The following is a 21051-nucleotide window of genomic DNA, read 5'->3' as shown; positions in this document are numbered from 1 at the left end:
ACCTCGCTCACCCTTTGTTTTCCAGTCATTCATTTTCATTAGTACAAATCACACTCACATACGAAGCTTTTTGTGGATATTAAAAAAGAAGTATAGAACAAGGAACAATAGGGCATACGAAAAAATATATTAAGAAAAGAAAGTGGACAGTGAAAAATTTAAGTTGGAAGAAAAAGCGTAAAAAATACCTAAAGATTTTTTTTATTCCAATCGGGAGGATTACCAAGTCGAGGTCCTCCCGTTTATAAATGTGACCACTTGGGATTTTCTCTCTCTCCACCAATCCCTACTTGGGTAAACAGAGAGAGAGAGAGAGAGAGAGAGAGAGAGAGAGAGAGAGAGAGAGAGAGAGAGAATAACTGCTTGTGAACTAAATTCAATCATACAAATGAATTTTCCTATAAAAGTATTTCTCGTTACTGGCAATACACGGTACACAAATTGAAAATGAAAACGGTTGTAATAATAAATAAAATGTTAGACTTCCTCTTTCATGTGACGTTGATAGGACAAGCATATAGGAGCCCTATTTTTCATTCCACCCATCATAAAATTTTTCTATTTCAATCCTAGAATTTACTATTATCATAGCACTGTTTAAGTCTAGGTTCTAGTTTTAATTATAATGATCCAAGCTGGCGTATGGGTGCTAATCACCTCCTCATTTCTTATATATATATATTATATATATATATATATATATATATATATATATATATATATATATATATATATATATATATATATATATATATATATATAATTTGACGTACTTTCAGATATAATCCTGATTCCATGAATATGCACCGCATCTTAATTCTATGCGACTATTTCTTGCAGAATGACGTTGGGGTATATTCACCTGAGCATGTACTGTGTCACTTTCTTCTTCGGTGCACTAATGCTCATAATCATCTGCTTGCTGCTCCGGAGGCGGAGATTAGCAAAGAAGAAAAAGAGACGTGCCAGAGTTCCTCGTTCTACCCTACACGATGATGATCCAGAAATCAAACCAGCAGTGTCTATCTCTCTAGGTGATTTCCCAGGCATTTCAGTCGCATACCATTGTGAACCTATTGTAGTAGAAAGAAGTTTGAGAAAAGACGAGAGAAGAAAGGAGTATGCAAAGTCCGTTTGTTGCCTAAAGACTGGACCCACGTTCAGCAGAAACGTCGGTAACAACAACCGTTCTCAGTTCCTGGAGAAACCTTGCCCAGGCCTTCATTCCACAACTGGCACTCCTAAGCTCAGCAAGGTTTGCGGAAAGAGGTACAACCAAAATCCTTCAGGCTATGCCACTGTTGCTGGTAAACCGTTGCAGGAACAAGAATCTTCCTTTGGACAAATTTCAGCCCATGACAGTGAGAACAGCTTGTATGGGCGTCTTTGATTTATTACAAACTGTCACAGTAAAGCCTAACAAATCTGGAATATCGTAAACATGCAGGCCGTACTTTGATTAAATTTCATAAACTGTAATATGTGGGCCTACAGATACAGACAAACTTTTTGATACAGAAACATTTCGATGAATGATTGTTATTAACGTTCTTATTGCACTCTTGTAGCTCAGTGTAACTATATGATTAAATACTGAATAAAAGCTTTTAGTTTTATGTACATATATCCCTATTATTTTACCAAACGAAGGAAAGCAAATAGTTGAAAGGAAGGCTCGATATTTTTTAGGAACTGCTTTTACCCATTAACTGCATGCATGAAACTCCATGTTCCATCTACCCGCTTGTTTTCATCCTTCAACCAGTACTTTATTTTACAAGTATGTTTAACTTCGAAGTTCTGTTCGACAGTTACACAACACTGTCAGATGAGAAGACGGCTGTCTGACCTTACGCTCACGAATGACAGGACTGAATGGCGTAAACAGTAAAAAGAAGGGGTCTGGAACGATTGGCAATGGTTACAGTACGGAACGAGAGCCAATGACGTATCTGCAAAAGTACAGGACATACGAAAGACCGTACCCGCTTCCCTGCTCCTCTCTCTCTCTCATATACATTCCAGCATTAGTTATGATACCATATTATTTTTATAGTCACTATCATTTGGCCTCTTTTTCTCACTGACTTCTAAGTCTATCGTTATTTAGCAGCTCTGTCTACACCTTGTAACGCCAATGCAAGCACGTCTCCCAAGCCCGTAGACCCAGTTTTAATCCCCTAGTCAGACGATGTAAGAGCGTATGGCGAGTTTCCTTGAAATTCTAATAGGCACCTTTTGACCTACACTTAGATGTTGGCCAACTGTTGTGAATCGCTGCTGGAGTAAGGAGAAAGAATAGGGGGAATCACACGTAAGTGATCGCTGCTGCGTGAAAATGTGAACCCTCCCATTAAAACAAAGCGGAAATACCTCGACGAGGTAACCCCCATCAGCAGGGTGAAGATAAGCTATTCACGGGATATTCATTATCTACTTCAATAAACTGCAAATATCATTCTAGTTATTAACATCGCTAGGTATAAAACAATGTTGACGACCACTATCAAAATTAACAGCACCATCCAACAGGAGGCCAATCAATCCCGAGCGTTTTTTATTATTGTTATTTAGTCCAAGGATCAGATGACCTCAGGTGAATAATGTATTGGCGGCCGCCATAAACTGAGATGACGACGAGATATATTAATATTATTTCCTGTATCGAACGTAAAGGGACGGGGTCTGATAACAAGAGTAAGAGCGACCTACTTTACGATGTCACAACATAGTCGTAAAAAGAGTGAGAAAATGAACCTGGTTTCACATTTTTTGTTGGGGTGTGGGGAAGGAAGCATGTTTCAATTATTTCCTCCTGTTTCACGCAGTTCTTTGGTTTCATACATTGCCCTGAGTAATTCTGATTAAAAATTTCACTTGTCTCTGATACCAATTTCATAATGAGTTTGCTGTTTCCAGAGGTTTCATACTTTGATTTAGTGATTTAGTTGTCTGGTTTCATAAACTGAACAAGTTGTTATTTTATTGACCAGTTTCGCGTCATTTCACCAGATGCAGAGTTGAAACTGCCTATGCGATTACCAGGCAAATGATTACTACAAGCAGCCAGTGGTTACTGAAAATGCTGAGAGCCTAGAACTATTAATGACCGCAGGCAAGCAATAAAAAAAGTGTTTACAACAAATACCAAATGTCCACTACCAACCAGTAATTGAGAATAGCTGGTGACATCTACAAATAATAAGTGGCCATTATAAATAACAAGTGGACCAGTGGCTATTATAAATACTTAATGATCAGTGTTGTACTAGAAAAGCAAGTAAATAAATCAACAAATGAAGTTCTGCCGCACAAGACATCATACTCTCTGTTCTCTGACAAAAGAAAAAGACTAGAGCCGTTTACAGCTGTCATAAGAAGCAAATATGAACGAGAAAATAGACTATTGATAAGATAAATCATAGTCTCGTATTCCGTTTTTTCATGACATGAGCTATAAAAGATGGGCAAAAGTCTTTGTTACGCACTTCTTTTAGTGTTCTCAAGTACCATTTTCCCACTGCCACTTAAACTAGGCGCCCAAGGTCTGGTGTGAAAGTCTGAGCATCGATCTTCAGGCTGAGAGTGGTAGCACCATGCTTGACATTCACCAGGGACGTCACATTGGAAAACCAAATGTGAAGGAAGAATGGTGGTACTTGAACACCAAGGAAGTGACAGTACCAGTCTCTTCAGGGATATGATTAGTAAAAAGTCAATAAAAACAAAAACAGGAAGAGAATGCCAAAGAACACGGCTATGCCCAGCAAACAGGTTATACACAAAGCCAGAAAACTAACTCTCTTGTTAGAAATTTAGCTTAATTTTTAAGATAAAATGCCAATAGGACGGGCAATCGTATGTGCTTTCCTATCCTAGTCCCGAAAACTTGAAATTCTATGCTTAAATATTCCCCCATTTCAATCCAAGTGAGGCCAAGACCCACAAATTAACCGTATCTGTAATAACTTAAGGTTATATTGTGCGATCTTGAATGAATCAGTCTTCAAAGATTTTGCTTGGATATGCGCAATATTGTCGGTGTGATGGCCAAGTTGCGCAAACCATGGGTAGCATGCTTTTTTAACCATAGTTGTACCATTGGTAGTAAAAAGACAGACTGTAAATAAGTAATGGCCACAATTTATCCAGCTTTAGAAACCTTACTCCTACTCGCTCTATTGATTCGCGGGACTCATTGTAACCCACTGTCGTCGTTTACAACAGACGAATGAGCCAACTCTTGGAAAAAGAACATCTGGTAGAAATGTCCCGGAAGTTGAGTCGTTCCGGACATATTTGCCTCCTTTAACCTCCTTTAATGTTGTTTCTTTGGTCACTCGCATTCATCTCCCGAGTCTGTCTCCGGTTTGTGAGTTATTACTTGATTTAAGGGCCAGATAAATGTGCCATCAAGTGCCTTTTATTTATATACTGCCGTTGCGGTTTTTATTTGTTAGGTCTAGAACGAATGATCCTAAGACGGGAGCTCTTTTGTACTCATGTGCCAGGAGCACTGTTCATTTATAAAATATTGTGTGTGTGTGTGTGTGTTGCCGGGGGGGGGGACCTTGTCGTCAAGTTAGCAAAATATCCGGCAACTATAATATGCGTCTAAGTTTTACAGTGAAGCAATATAATGCAAATGATCTTTTAGTGATACACAAACATATATATATTTATATATATATATATATATATATATATATATATATATATATATATATATATATATATATATATATATGTATATAATATATTATATATATACATACATGCTTACATACGTACATACACAAACACATATGTGTATATACAAATAAAACATATGCTAATATAAAATCAAAGCTGATTAAAAGACCTTTTATATACTTGAAAATAAGACTGATAAAATATAAACACAATTTAATCGTAAACTCACAACTTACAGATTTTGACATACAAGCAAACTTGCTTAATTTTTTTTTATTTAAAAGTACACAAGACGCATACATACACACATTATATATATATATATATATATATATATATATATATATATATATATATATATATATATATATATATATATATATATATATATATATATATATATATGTATACATATACTGTATATATATATATATATATATATATATATATGTATATGTATACATATATGTATATATATATATATATATATATATATATATATATATATATATGTATACATATACTGTATACTGTGTGTGTGTGATAGCCATCAAAAGATACATGATGTCAAGTTGTACCAGTGCACATGTAATCACATAAGAGCTTTGACTGTTCTAAAGAACGCTTCTCTATACATTAGTCGCTGGCTCCCAACTATTGTTGTATTCTTTCAATACAGTACCAAATTACAACAGTAACGAACTAGCAGTATTTATATACGACCCCACATACATTATAAGACACTGTCAAAGTCTTTTGCAAGAGGGTCTTCTTGATTTAAAATAGGCACATACAAAATAATATATGTATATATATATATATATATATATATATATATATATATATATATATATATATATATATATATATATATATATATATATATGTGTGTGTGTGTGTGTGTGTGTGTGTGTGTGTGTGTGTGTGTGTGTGTCAGCGCGCATGCCAGAAAGCATTTGAGCGTCGTGGCCTCTACAGCGGAGGAAAAGTCATAAAAAGTCTGAATTCTTGGAAGGAGGAACATCATTCTCTTTCACTGTCGGTCGTAAAGTTCGGAATTAAATACGATAGTTAATAATTCATGTATCGTAAAGGTTTTCTGTCCCCCCGAGTCAATGAAATCAGTGAAGTTTCAAGATTCCGTAGGTTGCCATCGTCTTTATTGCCAATATAGAGATTGAAGTCCCCGCCATAGTTGGGATTGCGTCACTGATAAGAGTAGAGAGGTTTATATAATATATATATATATATATATATATATATATATATATATATACATATAGTCTACTCCAAAGGTTATAATGTTTGTATCACCAGCAAAACGTATCGAGTCCCATTCCGGAGAGGGCCAGAGCAACTTGTCACGTTCCGTTGGGTTTCCATTGAGCCCCTGTTAACCTAGGCCTAAACCGTGACTTATGTATCTGGTAGTTAGTCAACTGTGAGGGGTATCTGTCAGGGTGGATAAGGACATGATGCTAACAGCGAAATACATACACACACAAACACACATATACGCATACATAGCCTTTTTCACTTGGGGAGTGTGGCCTTTGAAGGTGCCAAAATTCCAATCTTCAGCAAATATCTTTTGGGGATGATGAGGCTGCTAACACAAAGCCCTTCTGGCTAGCTGAGGCCTGCCACAGTCACCTAACTCCCAGGTACATAATCCACTGCGTAGGTGAACGGACGCATTTCCGTTCACAAGGGAACTGGGAAATGCCCGTTCACTCTCCTGCAAGAGAGGCTAACCTCCTAACCAGAGTACCCGAAGCAAAAGCTTCGTTGCGATCTCCTTTAATGGGCTCTTATCCTGGAATATGGAAGACCCTTAATGCGGCGCAGATGGCCATCAACGGGACCCAAGGCAATGGGGTCCTCCGGGCGATGATAATAGAGTTTTGGGGTAGGCAAGGACCATGGGTGTTGGGGTTGGGAAAGGAAGGAATGAGACCGGGGGACGAGGAAAGTGTTATGGTCATATTAGTTCGCGGCGTCTCATTACCTTGCGTGACTCGATTTCTTCTTCTTTTTCCTTCCTGGGTGATGATGGGCGAAAAGTAAGAATAAGTTAGAGAACTAAAAATAAGTGTCGAAGAGGTAGCCTCACGGGTGTTACGTCGTCGTTTGAAAGAATGACAGTTTTCTATAGTCCTGTGGAACAACGTTTACAAAACTCTTGGATTTATTGGGGATGACTCCCCTGTATTCCAAGATTTTATAGCCTTCTGTCTTTCCAAAACAACAAAAACCATGATGAAAATCGGCTTTATAAGATTTGAAACCTGTTAACAGTAAGGGTCAATGAGATGGGCAACCGGATACCCTTTCCCAGCCCAGGAAAAACAGAAGCAATGAAAGAATTCCAAACCTTGGAAAGAATCGGTTCTTGAATCGGGTTTGAGCTGGGATGTCAGTTAGGGGGCTGATTTCATCGTAGGCTTACTTTAACCACTTTATATTCTCATTTCCGGAAGTTTTCTCACATTTGTGGAAGAAGAAGAAGAAGAAGACGAAGAAGAAGGAGAGAGAGAGAGAGAGAGAGAGAGAGAGAGAGAGAGAGAGAGAGAGAGAGAGAGAGAGAGAGAGAGAGAGAGAGAGAGGGAGAGAGAGAGAGAGAGAGAAAACAATGTGTCGAGTGAAGGCACCAAGAATTAAGTAAACGAAGTATTTATCTGCAGCGCCCCCGGATAACAGCAAGTTGGTGATTACAGCGTGGGCGGGACATGGACGTAGGAGTAATAAGGTCCCAAGATGAAGATTAAAATTGAGCGTGAAGGACAGCGCAAGATAGCATGAAAGGTCATTCTTGGAAATCCTAAAGAAAATAGGAGTCGGTGTTCCCTATAATATATTCTTATTATTATTATATTACATACTTTTTTCCCTCTTTGGGATGAAGTTGTTAGTGCTATGACCTGATGCATCCTGAGTAACTGCCATAAAAATGCTCCAACTATCAGGTTCATAATTCACTGCTTAGGTTACAATAAACACAATGGGATCAACGACACTTATGTAAACTGTTTGACCTCTCTGGACAATCAGACTGGGTCCTCTGGCTGTCGAGGCAAGTACCGTGACCAGTAGACACATAGGTCTAGTGAATTTTTTTTTTTTATCTACGTGATCACAAACTCGCTAATTGTGAGACGATTTACAAACGTGTTTGTAAGCTAAAATTCAGAAACAAAAAATTATATATATATATATATATATATATATATATATATATATATATATATATATATATATATATATATATAATTGTTCCAGGTGCAATCTTTCCTGTTTCCATCAATTATTTTGTATGAGGTTGCTAGCTCTAAGTCCCTAACCACCCTGGCCACGTCCCACCATGGTGGATTGACTTCCACGCAAGTAATTAATTGCTTGGGTTAATAAAGACACGGGAAAAAACTTCCAATGATTAAATCTTTAAATGAAATTCTAAATAGAAACTGGTATACAAGCAACCAAACTATTACTTGACTCCTAATCTTATAATCTGCAATATATAATAATATAATACAGCAAAATATTCGAAATGCTTATAGCAAAGGCTTATAACTGGTTGAAAACCTCAATTAAAGTATGAAAAATCTTACCTAGAGTCGATAAAATACTGCACAGTTATCTATACGAACGCACATACCGACTTAAACGAACACCAAAGTCAGGTCTACAATAATCTTGCCCAAAATCTAGAGAGCAGATTCACATCAAAGCAACGCTTAGTGTCCCTTCGCGCAAGGAGGGCTAATTAGATCCAGACCAAGGGACTTATTGCTTGTAATTGAACTCCTTGGGTACAAATTGGTCTAAATTAGTAGTACGGTGCTGTTGGCAGTTATCACTGCTTGTTAAATCTAAGAAATCTCATGATTTTAGTTATTTTTTGGACTGGTAAGACTGTCTTTGGCTTCAGCGCATCGGTTTGAAATGTTACGTTAATGACAGTTCGTTTCAGTATGCTCTAAATCCATTAGGTTTGGCCTGTCAAAAGTTAACGCTCATATGCCATTGTTACGTGGCGCTGAAGTCCGTCCCGAACTTTCGATTCGTTTTTCGTTACCCAGAGGCCTTTCTTTTACCCTGATGTGGGTGACAGGACTTTCTTCAATGACAAATTGTATTAATTTCATTATATGAATTTAATGTTTAGTGGCGCATACTCCGTTTTCGACTTCATGGCGATATCTCTGGACTGGGAGAAGAGAATTCTGATTCAGGATTAAATACAGTTTGGAAATAAGGTATGGGATTCGTGTTTTTAGTATGGCTGGCGGTTAAAAGAATAGAATGCTGTGTCCTAAGCATAGCTGCTATGGTCGGGCTACGGATGTAGGCACAGGGTTTTGTAAATTAAGGTTCCTAAAATTAGTTGTTAAGCTATGATTTAAGAACAGGTATCCTATGTTTAACTGTGATTTAAATATAGATAACACGGTGAACTGTTTTAAATACAGGCAATTGGTATACGATAGTCATAAGTTTATTGGAAGTGACGAAAAACTTTTTTGAATTTTTATGCGAGACAGAAAAATAGTGATTACTCGGAGACCTAATTTTTAAAAAGCTTTTAAAAAGAAAAAAAAAAGTTGTATGAGTTAAAAATACGCTGATCACGTATGACGCAGAAATATCTGTTAGGATAATGTACTTATGCAATATATTGACAAAATAAAATACGGAAACGATAAAATACGAGTCTCTAGCACCATGGGCATTACTATTACTGTCTCCAATAAGGAGGTCAGGTTTATGGGAGGTCAGGTTTATGGGTCTGTTTGCTAGCATTCTGTGTGGAATTTTACGAAAACCTTACCGATAGGTGGACGTGGACCTTGCGTGTCCAAGTTTTGGAAGGGACAGGAATATGTTACACGGAGAAGAGACCCTTTGAGGAGTTGAGTACCAAGACTTGGCAGAGGTTTGCGATTTCCCAACATTCATTCACTCTGCTCTGGAATAGAGCTGACCTTCTGACGGTCTAAGAATGGTAAAAAAGTAGTCTTCCACCTTTCCCTTCTGCGTTGTTTAATAGATTATTAAAAAGAAGATGGAGAACATGAAGGTATACGAACTCGCCTTTTTTTCAGTAGGGGAATAATTTAATCGCGGGAGTTCTCCGTTTCGACACATTTCTGATATCGCCGGTCTCTGTCAAACCTAACCTACAGTATGTCGTGGTTGAGGTGTTACCAGACGAACTTCGGCTGAGGTTCTAGTTGTCTTTAGTCCTTGGTATCCCATTACTTTCTCTGCTGTATCCGTTGTGAACCATTGATGCTTGTACCAGACCATTAATGGTGTTACAAGTTGTAAAGGCATTGTAAAGATGTAAAAATATATAGAATTTGGATGGGAAATGTGTGAGGTAATGCAGAACATTGTTCCAAAGTGAGAAAAATTTGTACTACACACACACACACACATATATGTGTGTGTGTATGTTGTATACATGCATGTATGTAAGGTGTTATATACAAAAGACTGTAGAGTCTATACTACTTAACTACCGTATTTGATTTGTATTTTATTAATTTAGTTATTGCCTCCAAAGTCAGCATGTGGGTGGGTGCTGAGCCATTTTAGTTGGTTGTGGTGTCCAGAGGCTCACACCAGGCCTCTTACTCTCCTTAAAATCTTTGGTCAAGAGCATGTGCTGCGATTGGACCAGCTTAATCTAAATTATCCAAATCCGGTCACTGGAAGAAGCTCGTTAAACTTTCGTTAGTGTCAGAGAAAATTTTGATGAGAGATTTCACCATTACGTTTCCTGTATATTATGATAAGGCCACACCCCCGCCCCTCCGCGGTCCTTTCCCTCTCTCCAGTGCGTCACATGGAACCCACAAAAGTCAGCTAACAATCGGGTACATGATCCACTGCTTAAAGCTACAGCAGAACTCTGTTATCAAGGAAACACTCATAACCATTTCTTGACTTGCCGAGTTGGAGATCGAAAGCGGGTTTTCTTGGTTGAGCTGGGAATGCTACCAATTACATCAGGCGAGTAAAAAGAAAAAAAAAAGTATCTCCTAACTTCTAATTTTGTGTCGGAAAATAGTAAAAGACTGTACTTGTTTCTTTAATTGAACCTCCAGCGCGTGAGCGTGTGAGAAAGAGGAGCGTTTTTCATATTAACGGTTAGTTAACCTTGTAATGTTAATCAGACTTTGATTAGGAAATTTCACTCAATGCGGCGCCCCCGACCCATTACTCTCCCCCCGCTAAAAAAGACGAAAGAAGTGAAGATGGACAGCACAAACAAGTAGGAAATTAAATCTGTGATACGTAAGAAAATAGAAAAAAGCATTGGTAAAAAATAATGTATCGAGAGACCAAAGAGGAAGAACCATTCACCGGTGGCGCTGGCTTGTCAGAGCGATAGATCTCGCCGACGTAGACCGATAGTGCACTTTAGTGCATTTAATTGGGTCTTTGTTTATAGCTGAAGTTATTTCTTTTCCTCTGTCCTTAATTTCTGACTGCTTCTTTCAAAGCGTTGCCAGTGAAGGCAATTTTGGCTTTAAACTGACGAGCATTGCATTAGCAGTTTCGTAACTTTAGGAGAAATACAAAGGTCTAGATGGCGCTGTTTCTTATGTAAGTAAAATGTTTATAGCAGCGTTAGTTTAAAAGGAATTCTACCACTGCAAAGCAAAACACGTTTAACTATGTACTGTACTTAAATCATGCCAAAGCGCCAGTGACTTAGACCTATGTAGTAACATTTGATCCCTGCCAAAACAAAAGACGAAGATCTAAATATGGCACTTGAATCACCTAAAAGCCAAAGGTGTATACCTACTGTATATGCAAAACTAGACCATATTAAGTAAAAACGTAGAATTATGTATGTCGCATTGATTACAGACAATTATACAGGTCAACGGTTAGTTTGTATCTTGATTTGGCACCATGTTAGCACTACTTTTAGTCGGAACGTTATAGATGCGTTACGTTAAATAACGTTGCGCCTCCCTTGATGAAAAGATGAATAAAGTAAATGGTAAATAGTTAGCTATGGTAGGTCACAACCATGGTCGATGTTTTCACACATTTTGGATACACTTGCCTCTACAAATAAAGGTTTTTGTAACCATTATATATATATATATATATATATATATATATATATATATATATATATATATATATATATATATATATATATATATATATATATATATATATATTCATTCTTACAATAAATAGCACGGAGTTGACCCTTTCCTTGGACAGGTCGCCAGTAAATCTATACGAAATTTGTACCCCTTTTCTTCAGTGGGCAGAACTGATTGCATTGTCGATCTTCAGCGTAACTGTCTTACACCGTCTCTTAAATGTTGTAACCAGGGCTAAGAAATAAACAGAGGGGAAAAAAACAACACTGAAGGTGGTCTGCTGTTGTTTTGCCCTATCAAGATTTCAGATTCTAGTAAGTAATTTGGGATTGGTGGCTAGGCCTATAATCCCAACTATTTTTTATCCCTGGCTGCTACCACAATAGTCGACTAATTACTAGGTACTTATTTAGATGGTTAGGTCGGCGAGAGAACAATGAAGTTTATTAGATTGTATCCACAGCACCCTGCAATCGCATGGGATTCGAACCAAGGTTCTCTCGCTACTGAGGCGTGTATCCGAACCAATAGATTGAGTTCTGTATGTAAATTATATATATGTACAGTATATATATATATATATATATATATATATATATATATATATATATATATATACATATATATATATACATACATACATACATACATACATACATATATATATATATATATATATATATATATATATATATATATATATATATATATATATATATATATATATTATATCAAGATTTCAGATTCTAGTAAGTAATTTGGGATTGGTGGCTAGGCCAATAACCCCCTACTATTTTTGATCCCTGGCTGCTACCACAATAGTCGACTAATTACTAGGTACTTATTTAGCTGGTTAAGTCGGCAAGAGAACAATGAAGTTTATTAGAGTTTATCCACAGCACCCTGCAATCGCATGGGATTCGAACCAAGGTTCTCTCGCTACTGAGGCGTGTATCCGAACCACTAGATTGAGTCCTGTATATAAATTATATATATATATATATATATATATATATATATATATATATATATATATATATATATATATATATATATATATATATATATATATATATATATATATCAAGATTCAAGATTTCAGATTCTACTTAGTAATTTGGGATTGTGGCTAGGCCTATAACCCCAACTATTTTTGATCCCTGGCTGCTACCACAATAGTCAACTAATTACTAGGTACTTATTTAGCTGGTTAGGTCGGCAAGAGAACAATGAAGTTTATTAGAGTTTATCCACAGCACCCTGCAATCGCATGGGATTCGAACCAAGGTTCTCTCGCTACTGAGGCGTGTATCCCAATCACTAGATTGAGTCCTGTATATAAATTATATATATATATATATATATATATATATATATATATATATATATATATATATATATATATATATATATATATATATATATATATATATATATATGTATATAATGGAGTAGGAAAAACCTTGAACGTAGGTCTGAAGGAAATGCAAATATGCACGTTGCAATGACATTGTCTCTTACCACCAAGATGCAAAGGTGCTCATCATCTTTTAGCGCGCAACCTCCGCCACCACCTGCTCTCAGCTCGTTAGCCGCTTTGAGTATTCGGTGTTATGTCACCTTCCCACAAACATTCTCTCTCCTGTCACATAATGTTCTTCTTCAGGGGGGCTTGGTTCGGAGAATTCTTGGAGAGAGAGAGAGAGAGAGAGAGAGAGAGAGAGAGAGAGAGATGATATCTGCCATGAACAAGGAAGATTCTTGGCGCCAAGAGAGATGTTACTCGTGTAATGATGTAAAAAAAGGTCTCCATTAATTATATTTATATAATTGTACACATATATATGTGTATGTGTTTAGATATTAGCATAGAACATGATTTCTTGTGATGTGATAATGATATTATTATATTATTATTATTATTATTATTATTATTATTATTATTATTATTATTATTACCCTTGGGCATTAAGACAAACTATATCCGAATGCAAGGCTTTGGTAATCTAAGGCGAAGGAGCCTCCCTTCGAAGAAAAAGACATACACATAGACTCTACAGGCAGGGGGAAGAGATTTCCAATTCTCTCCAGGCACAGCCTCACTCGGTGCACTGTAGGCATTACTTGAGGGTCTTTGCAGCGTCCCTTCGGCCCCTAGCTACAGCCCCATTTCATTCCTTTGTCTGTACCTCCTTTCATATTCTCTTTCTTCCCACCCTCTCCTGTCAGTTGTTTCGTGGTGCAACTGCGCAGTTTTCCTCCTGTTACAGCTTTCAGACCTTTCTATTCTCTGTTTCTCTTTCAGGTCAGAAAGACCTCATAGGTCCCAGCGCTTGAACTTTGGCCTAAATTCTTTATTATATTCCATTCCGGGCTCAGCCTGTATGGCTCGTTCTTAGACTGTCCTGATTTATCTTCACGCTGAAGAAGGCTGTTCTGCCTGAAGGGTGACTGAATACCCTAGGGGCACCTACTGGTTCTTATAGTCCTTGACTAGGCACGTACTGTACGTCAAAGGTTTTAGTGTGATTGATAGTCGCTGGTTTGGAAGGCCAAAACCCACGATTCAAGTTTGCTGAATCTGCGGTTTTGTGCAGATCGTGAGTGGCACTGTTCGGTGGAGTGATTATACACACACACATATATATAGTATATATATATATATATATATATATATATATATATATATATATATATATATATATATATATATATATATATACAGTTATGGCTGAATTCAAAATCTGTATACGTTACAAGACATGCTGAAATACCTAGCAATAGGTGTGAAATATTGTCTCTAAACAAAGTTGATGGATCAAAATCGCCTAACGAGGTAACTCACTCAAAAATCACATTTGATCTACACCACAATCCTCGACAGTCAGATAAGCTACATAATGTTATAAAGAGTGTAAAACCAAAAACATCTCGACCATCCTTTAAAAAATCAGGAAGTAGCAAGAGATGAAAAATTCAGAATTGATGACTTCTTCCAAAGAACCTCTAGAGAATAACCAGCATTTTCTCCTTCATCTTGCAATGGAACTAAGTTAAGTAAACCTTAGTTTATCGAGACCACTTAGCTGATTAACAGCTCTCCTAGAGAGGGCTGGCCCGAAGGATTAGACTTATTTTACGTGGCTAAGAACCAATTGGTTACCTAGCAACGGGACCTACAGTTTATTGTAGAATCCGAACCACATTATACCGAGAAATGAATTTCTATCACCAGAAATAAATTCCTCTAAATCTTCATTGGCCGGCCGGAGACTCGAACTCGGGCCTAGCAGAGCGCTAGCCGACAACTCTACCGACTCGTCCAACGAGGGCTAAGTATGAAGAGCTTAAGATGCTCATTCATGAATTCTCTCCAGTTTTTGTTTGTTTACGGGAAACTATGTTGGATATTAATACTCCCTGTCGAAGGGAATACACTGCATACTGAAATGCTTATAATCCTCAAGTAGGAAGCCATGGAGGGTGTTTGGTTTATATTCGCCATGACATTCCTCAGATGTCTTTAAGTCTGCAAACTCCCCTTCAAGCAGCAGCAGTGCAAATAGAAAATACACTGTTTGTTCTCTCTTCTTACCTCCCAATGATGATGTCTGCTATAAAGATGTAGTAGGGTTGATTAATCAACTTCCTCAACCGTTTCTTCTTGTAGGAGACGTGAACAGTAGACATCCATTGTAGGGTGATGTTTTAGCTAATAGAAAAGGAAATCTCATAGCATACTTGTTGAAAACGAAGACATAGGGATTCTTAATACAGGTGAGCCTACTCACTTTCATATACAAACAGGCACTTTGTCATGCATTGACCTATCCATAGTTAATCTTTACAAGCAACAGTAGTCCACCAGAGCATAGATCTCCTCGCTGGTGCTTGGATAAAGGAGATTGAAATAAGTTCAGGGAATTAAGGGAAATCGAAGGTGATGCAGATGAATTTAGCAGTGTTTGTGATGCCACTGATTTACTTAATGGTACTCTTCACACTGCTGGGTTGCATTCCATTCCTAAAACCACTGGCTTATTCCGCCGTCGACCAGTTCCTTGGTGGTCGCCTGAACTCTAGTTACTTCATCGGGTCAAAAGAACTGCCCTAACTAGATGCCGACGAAATCGAACAGAACATAACATTCATAGTATATAAAAAGGTAGATCATAGTTCCGGCGTGCATTAAGAGCAGCCCGTCGCCAGTCCTGGTCATCCTTTGTCTCTTCAGTGAATAAAAGAGCTCCACCTTCAGCTGTATGGAGAAAAGTCAATGAAATAGCAGGCAAATATACTCCTAACCTTCCCCCTGTATTAAAGGCTAATGGGCAATACATCACAGGTGCATTGGAAGTGAGTAACAATTAGCAGACCATTTTGAAAAAGTTTCCCAGAAATCGAAAACATCTCCTGGATACCAATATTGTTCCAGGGAAGAACAAAAGCCACTTGATTTTTCATCCAATAAAGAAGACCCCTACAATGTTCCATTTACTGAGAGAGAATTCGATTCTGCCTTGTTAGCATGTACAGATGCAGCCCCAGGCCCTGATGAGGTTCCATATGCAATGATTAAGCATGTATGTAAGAACACTAAGCTTTTCATAATCAGCATTACCGACAGAATTTGGCGTGATAACAGTTTCCCATCAGTTTGGGAACTAACTTTAATTTTAGCCTTTTTAAAACCGGGAAAGGACAAACTTTTATCTGCAAGCTACCCCCCAAATGCCTTGACATCTTGTCTTTGTAAGATTATGGAAAAGGTGGTCAATGCAAGGCTTGCTTGGGTATTAGAAAAAAAACAATATTTTTTATCACCTGCATAGTGTGGATTTCGAAAAATGCATTCTACTACTGATGTCTTCATTCATCTCGAGTTATTTATATGTGAATCGTTTGCATCAAAGCAACATCATGTTACTATATTCTTTGACCTTGAAAATGCTCATGACACAGCATGGAGATATGGAATCCTTAAAACCATCCATCAGTCAGGACTTAGAGGAGAACTGCCATTGTTCATTAAGGCCTTCTGACACGTCGACGCTTTCAAGGTAGAGTTGGTAATACTCTGTCAGAAAATAAATTCCAAGAAGAGGGGTCCCGCAAGGTAGCGTTCTTAGTGTTACTCTATTTGCACTTGCTATCAATGGTATTTCTCCTCATATTTCTTATGATGTATTGCATACACTTTTCGTTGATGATCTTTCTATATCATTTGCAGGATCAAGGCTGTCTTGTTATTGAAAGAAAGCTCCAACTTACAGTAAATAACATCACTAAATGGGCAGATTTAAATGGGTTGAAACTTTCGACTAGCAAAACAGTTGTTGTCCACTTCTGCCGTATTCGTGGGCTCCATCCAGACCCAGATTATAAATTATATACAGTATATCAAAGGGCAAAGAATTCCCTATGTAGAGCAAAGCAAATTCCTTGGTTTAATTTTTGATCGTAGGTCAACATCGGTGTCTCATCTAAAGATGTTAAGGACAGTAACAGAAGATATTAAACATTTTTAAAGTTTTAGCTCACACGTCCTGGGGTGCAGACCGTCAAATACTTTTAAGGTTGCATAAAGGTCTGATTTTATCGAAATTGTTATATGGGTGTGAAGTATACTCTTCTGCAACGCCCAGTAGGTTGAAAATGCTAGACTCGATGCATCATGCAGCCATTAGACTGGCCACTGGTGCTTTCAAGACCTCGCCAATATCAAGCTTGTTGGTTGATGCTGGGGGGTTGCCTTTACAACTCCATCGCCAGTCACCCATCTTTCGCTACTAGAGTAGGATGCAGAGTCTTCCCAGTTCTCTAACCTTTCAAATTATAACAAGCGAAAGACATTTTAGGCATTATGAAATGCATCCTAAATGTCCACAACCTTACGGGTATAGACTCAAACAGTTACTTGGCACTACTGATATTAGTAGAAATGAGGTGTTTCCTTATGAAATGTCAGTAACCCCGCCATGAAAATTAACAGAAATTTCGTTTTGTAAATGTTTTTATGGTTTTAAGAAAAATATGACAGATACAGAGATCGGTTCCATATTTATGGAACACAGTGAGGTTCATAAGGATTCAATTTGTGTATTCACAGATGGCTCCAAATCCAGAGCTGGCGTTGGATTTAGAGTTTTTAATAATGAGTTTTGCGCCAAAGGTGCACTTCCTGTTTTAACATCTATTTTTACAGCAGAGTTGTTTGGGATTTTAAATGCTATTGGAAAAAAAGTAATTACTGATGAAACAAATTTTACAATTTTTAGCAATTTTAAGAGTGCATTACAGGCACTTAATGTTTTTAACTCGGCTAACCCCTTGGTTTTAAAAATTCAGCAATGGGCACACTTATTATTATAAAAAGGAACACAAATTAGGTTTTGTTGGGTCCCAGCACACACTAGGGCGCACGAAAATGAAGAAGATGACAAATTGGCCAAATAGTGCAGCAGATAATTGCATATTTCATAAGAATCGTTCAGATAGTGAAACAAGCATGAAATTTTGCACAAGTGCTCTTTAAAGTTCCTCTATCAGAAAAGGGCGCTGGCCACGCAAAAAATTTAATATGGCGGCCAAATTCCAAGATGGCGGCCAGTATCGACAGATTTTGGCTAATTTTTCACTAGAATGGCATGTATTTGCTTCTAGCAATATGGTAAAGCTCTTCCATACTATTTCTTGTGAATATTATGTTTCTGTAGCTTCCCAGTACAGTTTACCTTTAAATATGGGGGCTATATGGCTGCCAAGAAAAGGTAGAAACAATAATTATAATGAGAAATAATGCCCGTTCAACAATTATCGTTTTAAGCATGGATCTTGGTTTCTGTGGTTTTAGATCCTAATGAGGCCATCTCTTTCGAATAACTCATCAATTTTGAAGGAAAATTAATAAATGTAAAAGAGTGTATGTCTGCACACAACCAGGGCACACTGGTGACATCACTGCTGTGTAACTCAGCATGGGGTTCAGTGCCAGCTAATCCAGCTTTACTAATCCTGTAGTCTTAGACTAGTAGTTGTAGTATAGTTTAGTTTAGTGTCCCAAATGCTTTCTAACAGCCCCAGACCAGCTATAGTTAGATAGCCGCACCTGAATAGACAGGATGTGCCAGCGGGAGAGCCGAGCCAAGGGTATGGGGCTGTACATGATGGTTCATGTACTTACCCGGATGGTGTACAGATCACACGGGACTTAAATGGCACTGGATGAATGATCGGGCTAGGTGTAGGAGACCGAACCTAGTTGAATCCCATACAGGAATGTGTGCTTTGTTTAAGGTGGTAAAAGGATAACCCCTCGGCCTTAATCAAAAAGTGAAATCATGGCAGAATGTGATGCCAATCAATATTGAGCAGTAGAAAAACAAACTGGAGTTTGTGTTGTCTTTGTCAGAAGGACAAAAGAGGTGAGCACTTGACATCACCTCCAAGTCATCATGTCCTAGACCATGATGGGTACACAATGCTGGCAAGGAACATTCCCATGTTCAGTGAAATTAATGAAATGCCACTGATAATGGATCCAGCAAGGCTGGATGAAGGTGATGGCATAGAGGCCACTCTCAGGAAAAATGCAGCAAAATACCATGTGAACTGTCGCTTGTTGTTTAACAACACTAAACTGGACCGTGCAAGAAAGCGACAATCCAATGACCAGACCAGCAACACTGAGACTAGTCGTGCAAAACTGCGCCGAACCAGTCATGACAATGAAGTTTGCATTTTCAGAGAAAGTGGCACCTGCATCTGATCTCAGACAGGCTAGTACTAAGGGCCTTGACTTGAAATTGCGTGAATGTGCAGAGATACTTAGTGATGGCAAGCTCCTTGCTAAGTTGACTGGTGGGGATGTCATTGCACAGGAGTTTAAGTATCACCATGCCTGTCTTTGTGCCCTCTACAACAGAAAAAGGTCCTACCTGAGGAGCCTTGAGAAAGACCAAGGTAGCACTGAGTCAGAATCAGATGTGTATCCACTAGTTCTGTCAGAACTGATGACATACATTGTTGAAAACAACCTTTGTTCAGATGATCCAGTCACATTTCGGCTGGCAGATATTTGCCACCTCTACCAACAACGTCTGGAACAATTAGGGTGTAGAGTCACCAAGTGTAAATTCCACGAGACTCAAAGACAAACTTCTGGCAGAAATTCCAGAACTTGAGGCTCATAAATCTGGCAGAGATGTATTACTTGCATTTCAAAAGGATGTGGGAAAAGCACTTGCTCAATCATCTGATCTTTCAGAGGCAGTTATCATTGCTAAAGCAGCAAATATTCTCAGAAAGTCTATACTTGATCATCAGTCACGGTTTGATGGCACATTTTCTGAGGCTTGTGTACGAAATTCTGTGCCTCCTCTCCTGCTCCAGTTTGTAGGGATGGTTGAGCATGGGGCTGACATCAAGTCACAGTTACGATTTGGAGCATCAAAGTCAGACCAGGCCATTGCACAGCTCATGCAGTTCAACTGCTACTCCCGATACAAAGAGGGAGCAACAACTCATAGACACTCCAAAGACAGAGAAACACCATTCCCAGTCTACATGGGACTCTCAGTCTATGCCAAAACCAGGAAGAGAAACCTGGTTGAAATGCTACATCAGTATGGCCTCAGTATCTCTTATGACAGAGTACTGGAGGTCTCTGCACAGTTAGGAGATGCCACAGTTAGCAAATATGTGGAGGAGGGTGTGGTCTGTCCCCAGTACTGCGAAAAGGGTTGTTCACCACTGCAGTGATGGACAACATCGACCACAACCCATCTGCAACTACTGCCACTACCTCCTTCCATGGAACTAGCATCTCCATATTTCAGCACCCCACCAAGGAGAACACTGGACAGGAAAGACAGCAACTAAAGTTTGCACCTGAGAAAGTGAGGTCGATGCCTGAATTGCCGGACACATTCACAAACATCTCACCAGCTTCCTTTCAAACAAAGAACCCTGTGCCACCAAACACTGCAATACCAAAGCCACCCACAGATATCTTGGGGCCACAGCTTGCACTGGAGTATCAGTGGCTAGACAAGGTCATAGTCACCCAGGAAATAGATGATGCAGTGAATCTGATGTGGTCAGCTCATCACGCTTCAATGAAGAGAAGCCCAGAATTTGAAGTAACCATAACTTCATTGCTTCCTCTCCTGCGTGATCAGGCTCATTCTGTTGCTACGATCAAACACGTGATGCAGAAAGTGCA

General features: G+C 38.3%; 1 protein-coding gene and 1 long non-coding RNA gene across 4 annotated transcripts in view; one reads left to right on the top strand and one right to left on the bottom strand.

Annotated features, from left to right (window-relative positions):
* The window catches only part of LOC136835006 (uncharacterized), a 49021-nt gene that overhangs the window by 18405 nt on the left and 9565 nt on the right, over positions 1-21051 (bottom strand). The window contains exon 1 of one of the 3 annotated variants that reach the window (XM_067098019.1): positions 8304-8439. The exons of the other annotated variants lie outside the window; for them this stretch is intronic. The gene's annotated coding sequence lies outside the window, so the exon portion shown is untranslated. Of the gene's footprint in view, positions 1-8303; positions 8440-21051 lie in introns of those variants that run through there. 3 annotated transcript variants of the gene reach the window in all.
* Positions 8842-21051, top strand: part of LOC136835007 (uncharacterized) — a 34234-nt gene continuing 22024 nt past the window's right edge. The window contains exon 1 of the long non-coding RNA XR_010851954.1: positions 8842-8951. This is a non-coding gene — a long non-coding RNA (uncharacterized lncRNA). The remainder of the gene's footprint in view (positions 8952-21051) is intronic.

Source organism: Macrobrachium rosenbergii, chromosome 54, assembly GCF_040412425.1.
Source record: "Macrobrachium rosenbergii isolate ZJJX-2024 chromosome 54, ASM4041242v1, whole genome shotgun sequence".
Taxonomy (NCBI): Eukaryota; Metazoa; Arthropoda; class Malacostraca; order Decapoda; family Palaemonidae; genus Macrobrachium; species Macrobrachium rosenbergii.
The sequence above is the reverse complement of the archived record's forward strand: the minus strand, read 5'-3'. Positions and strand labels throughout refer to the sequence as shown.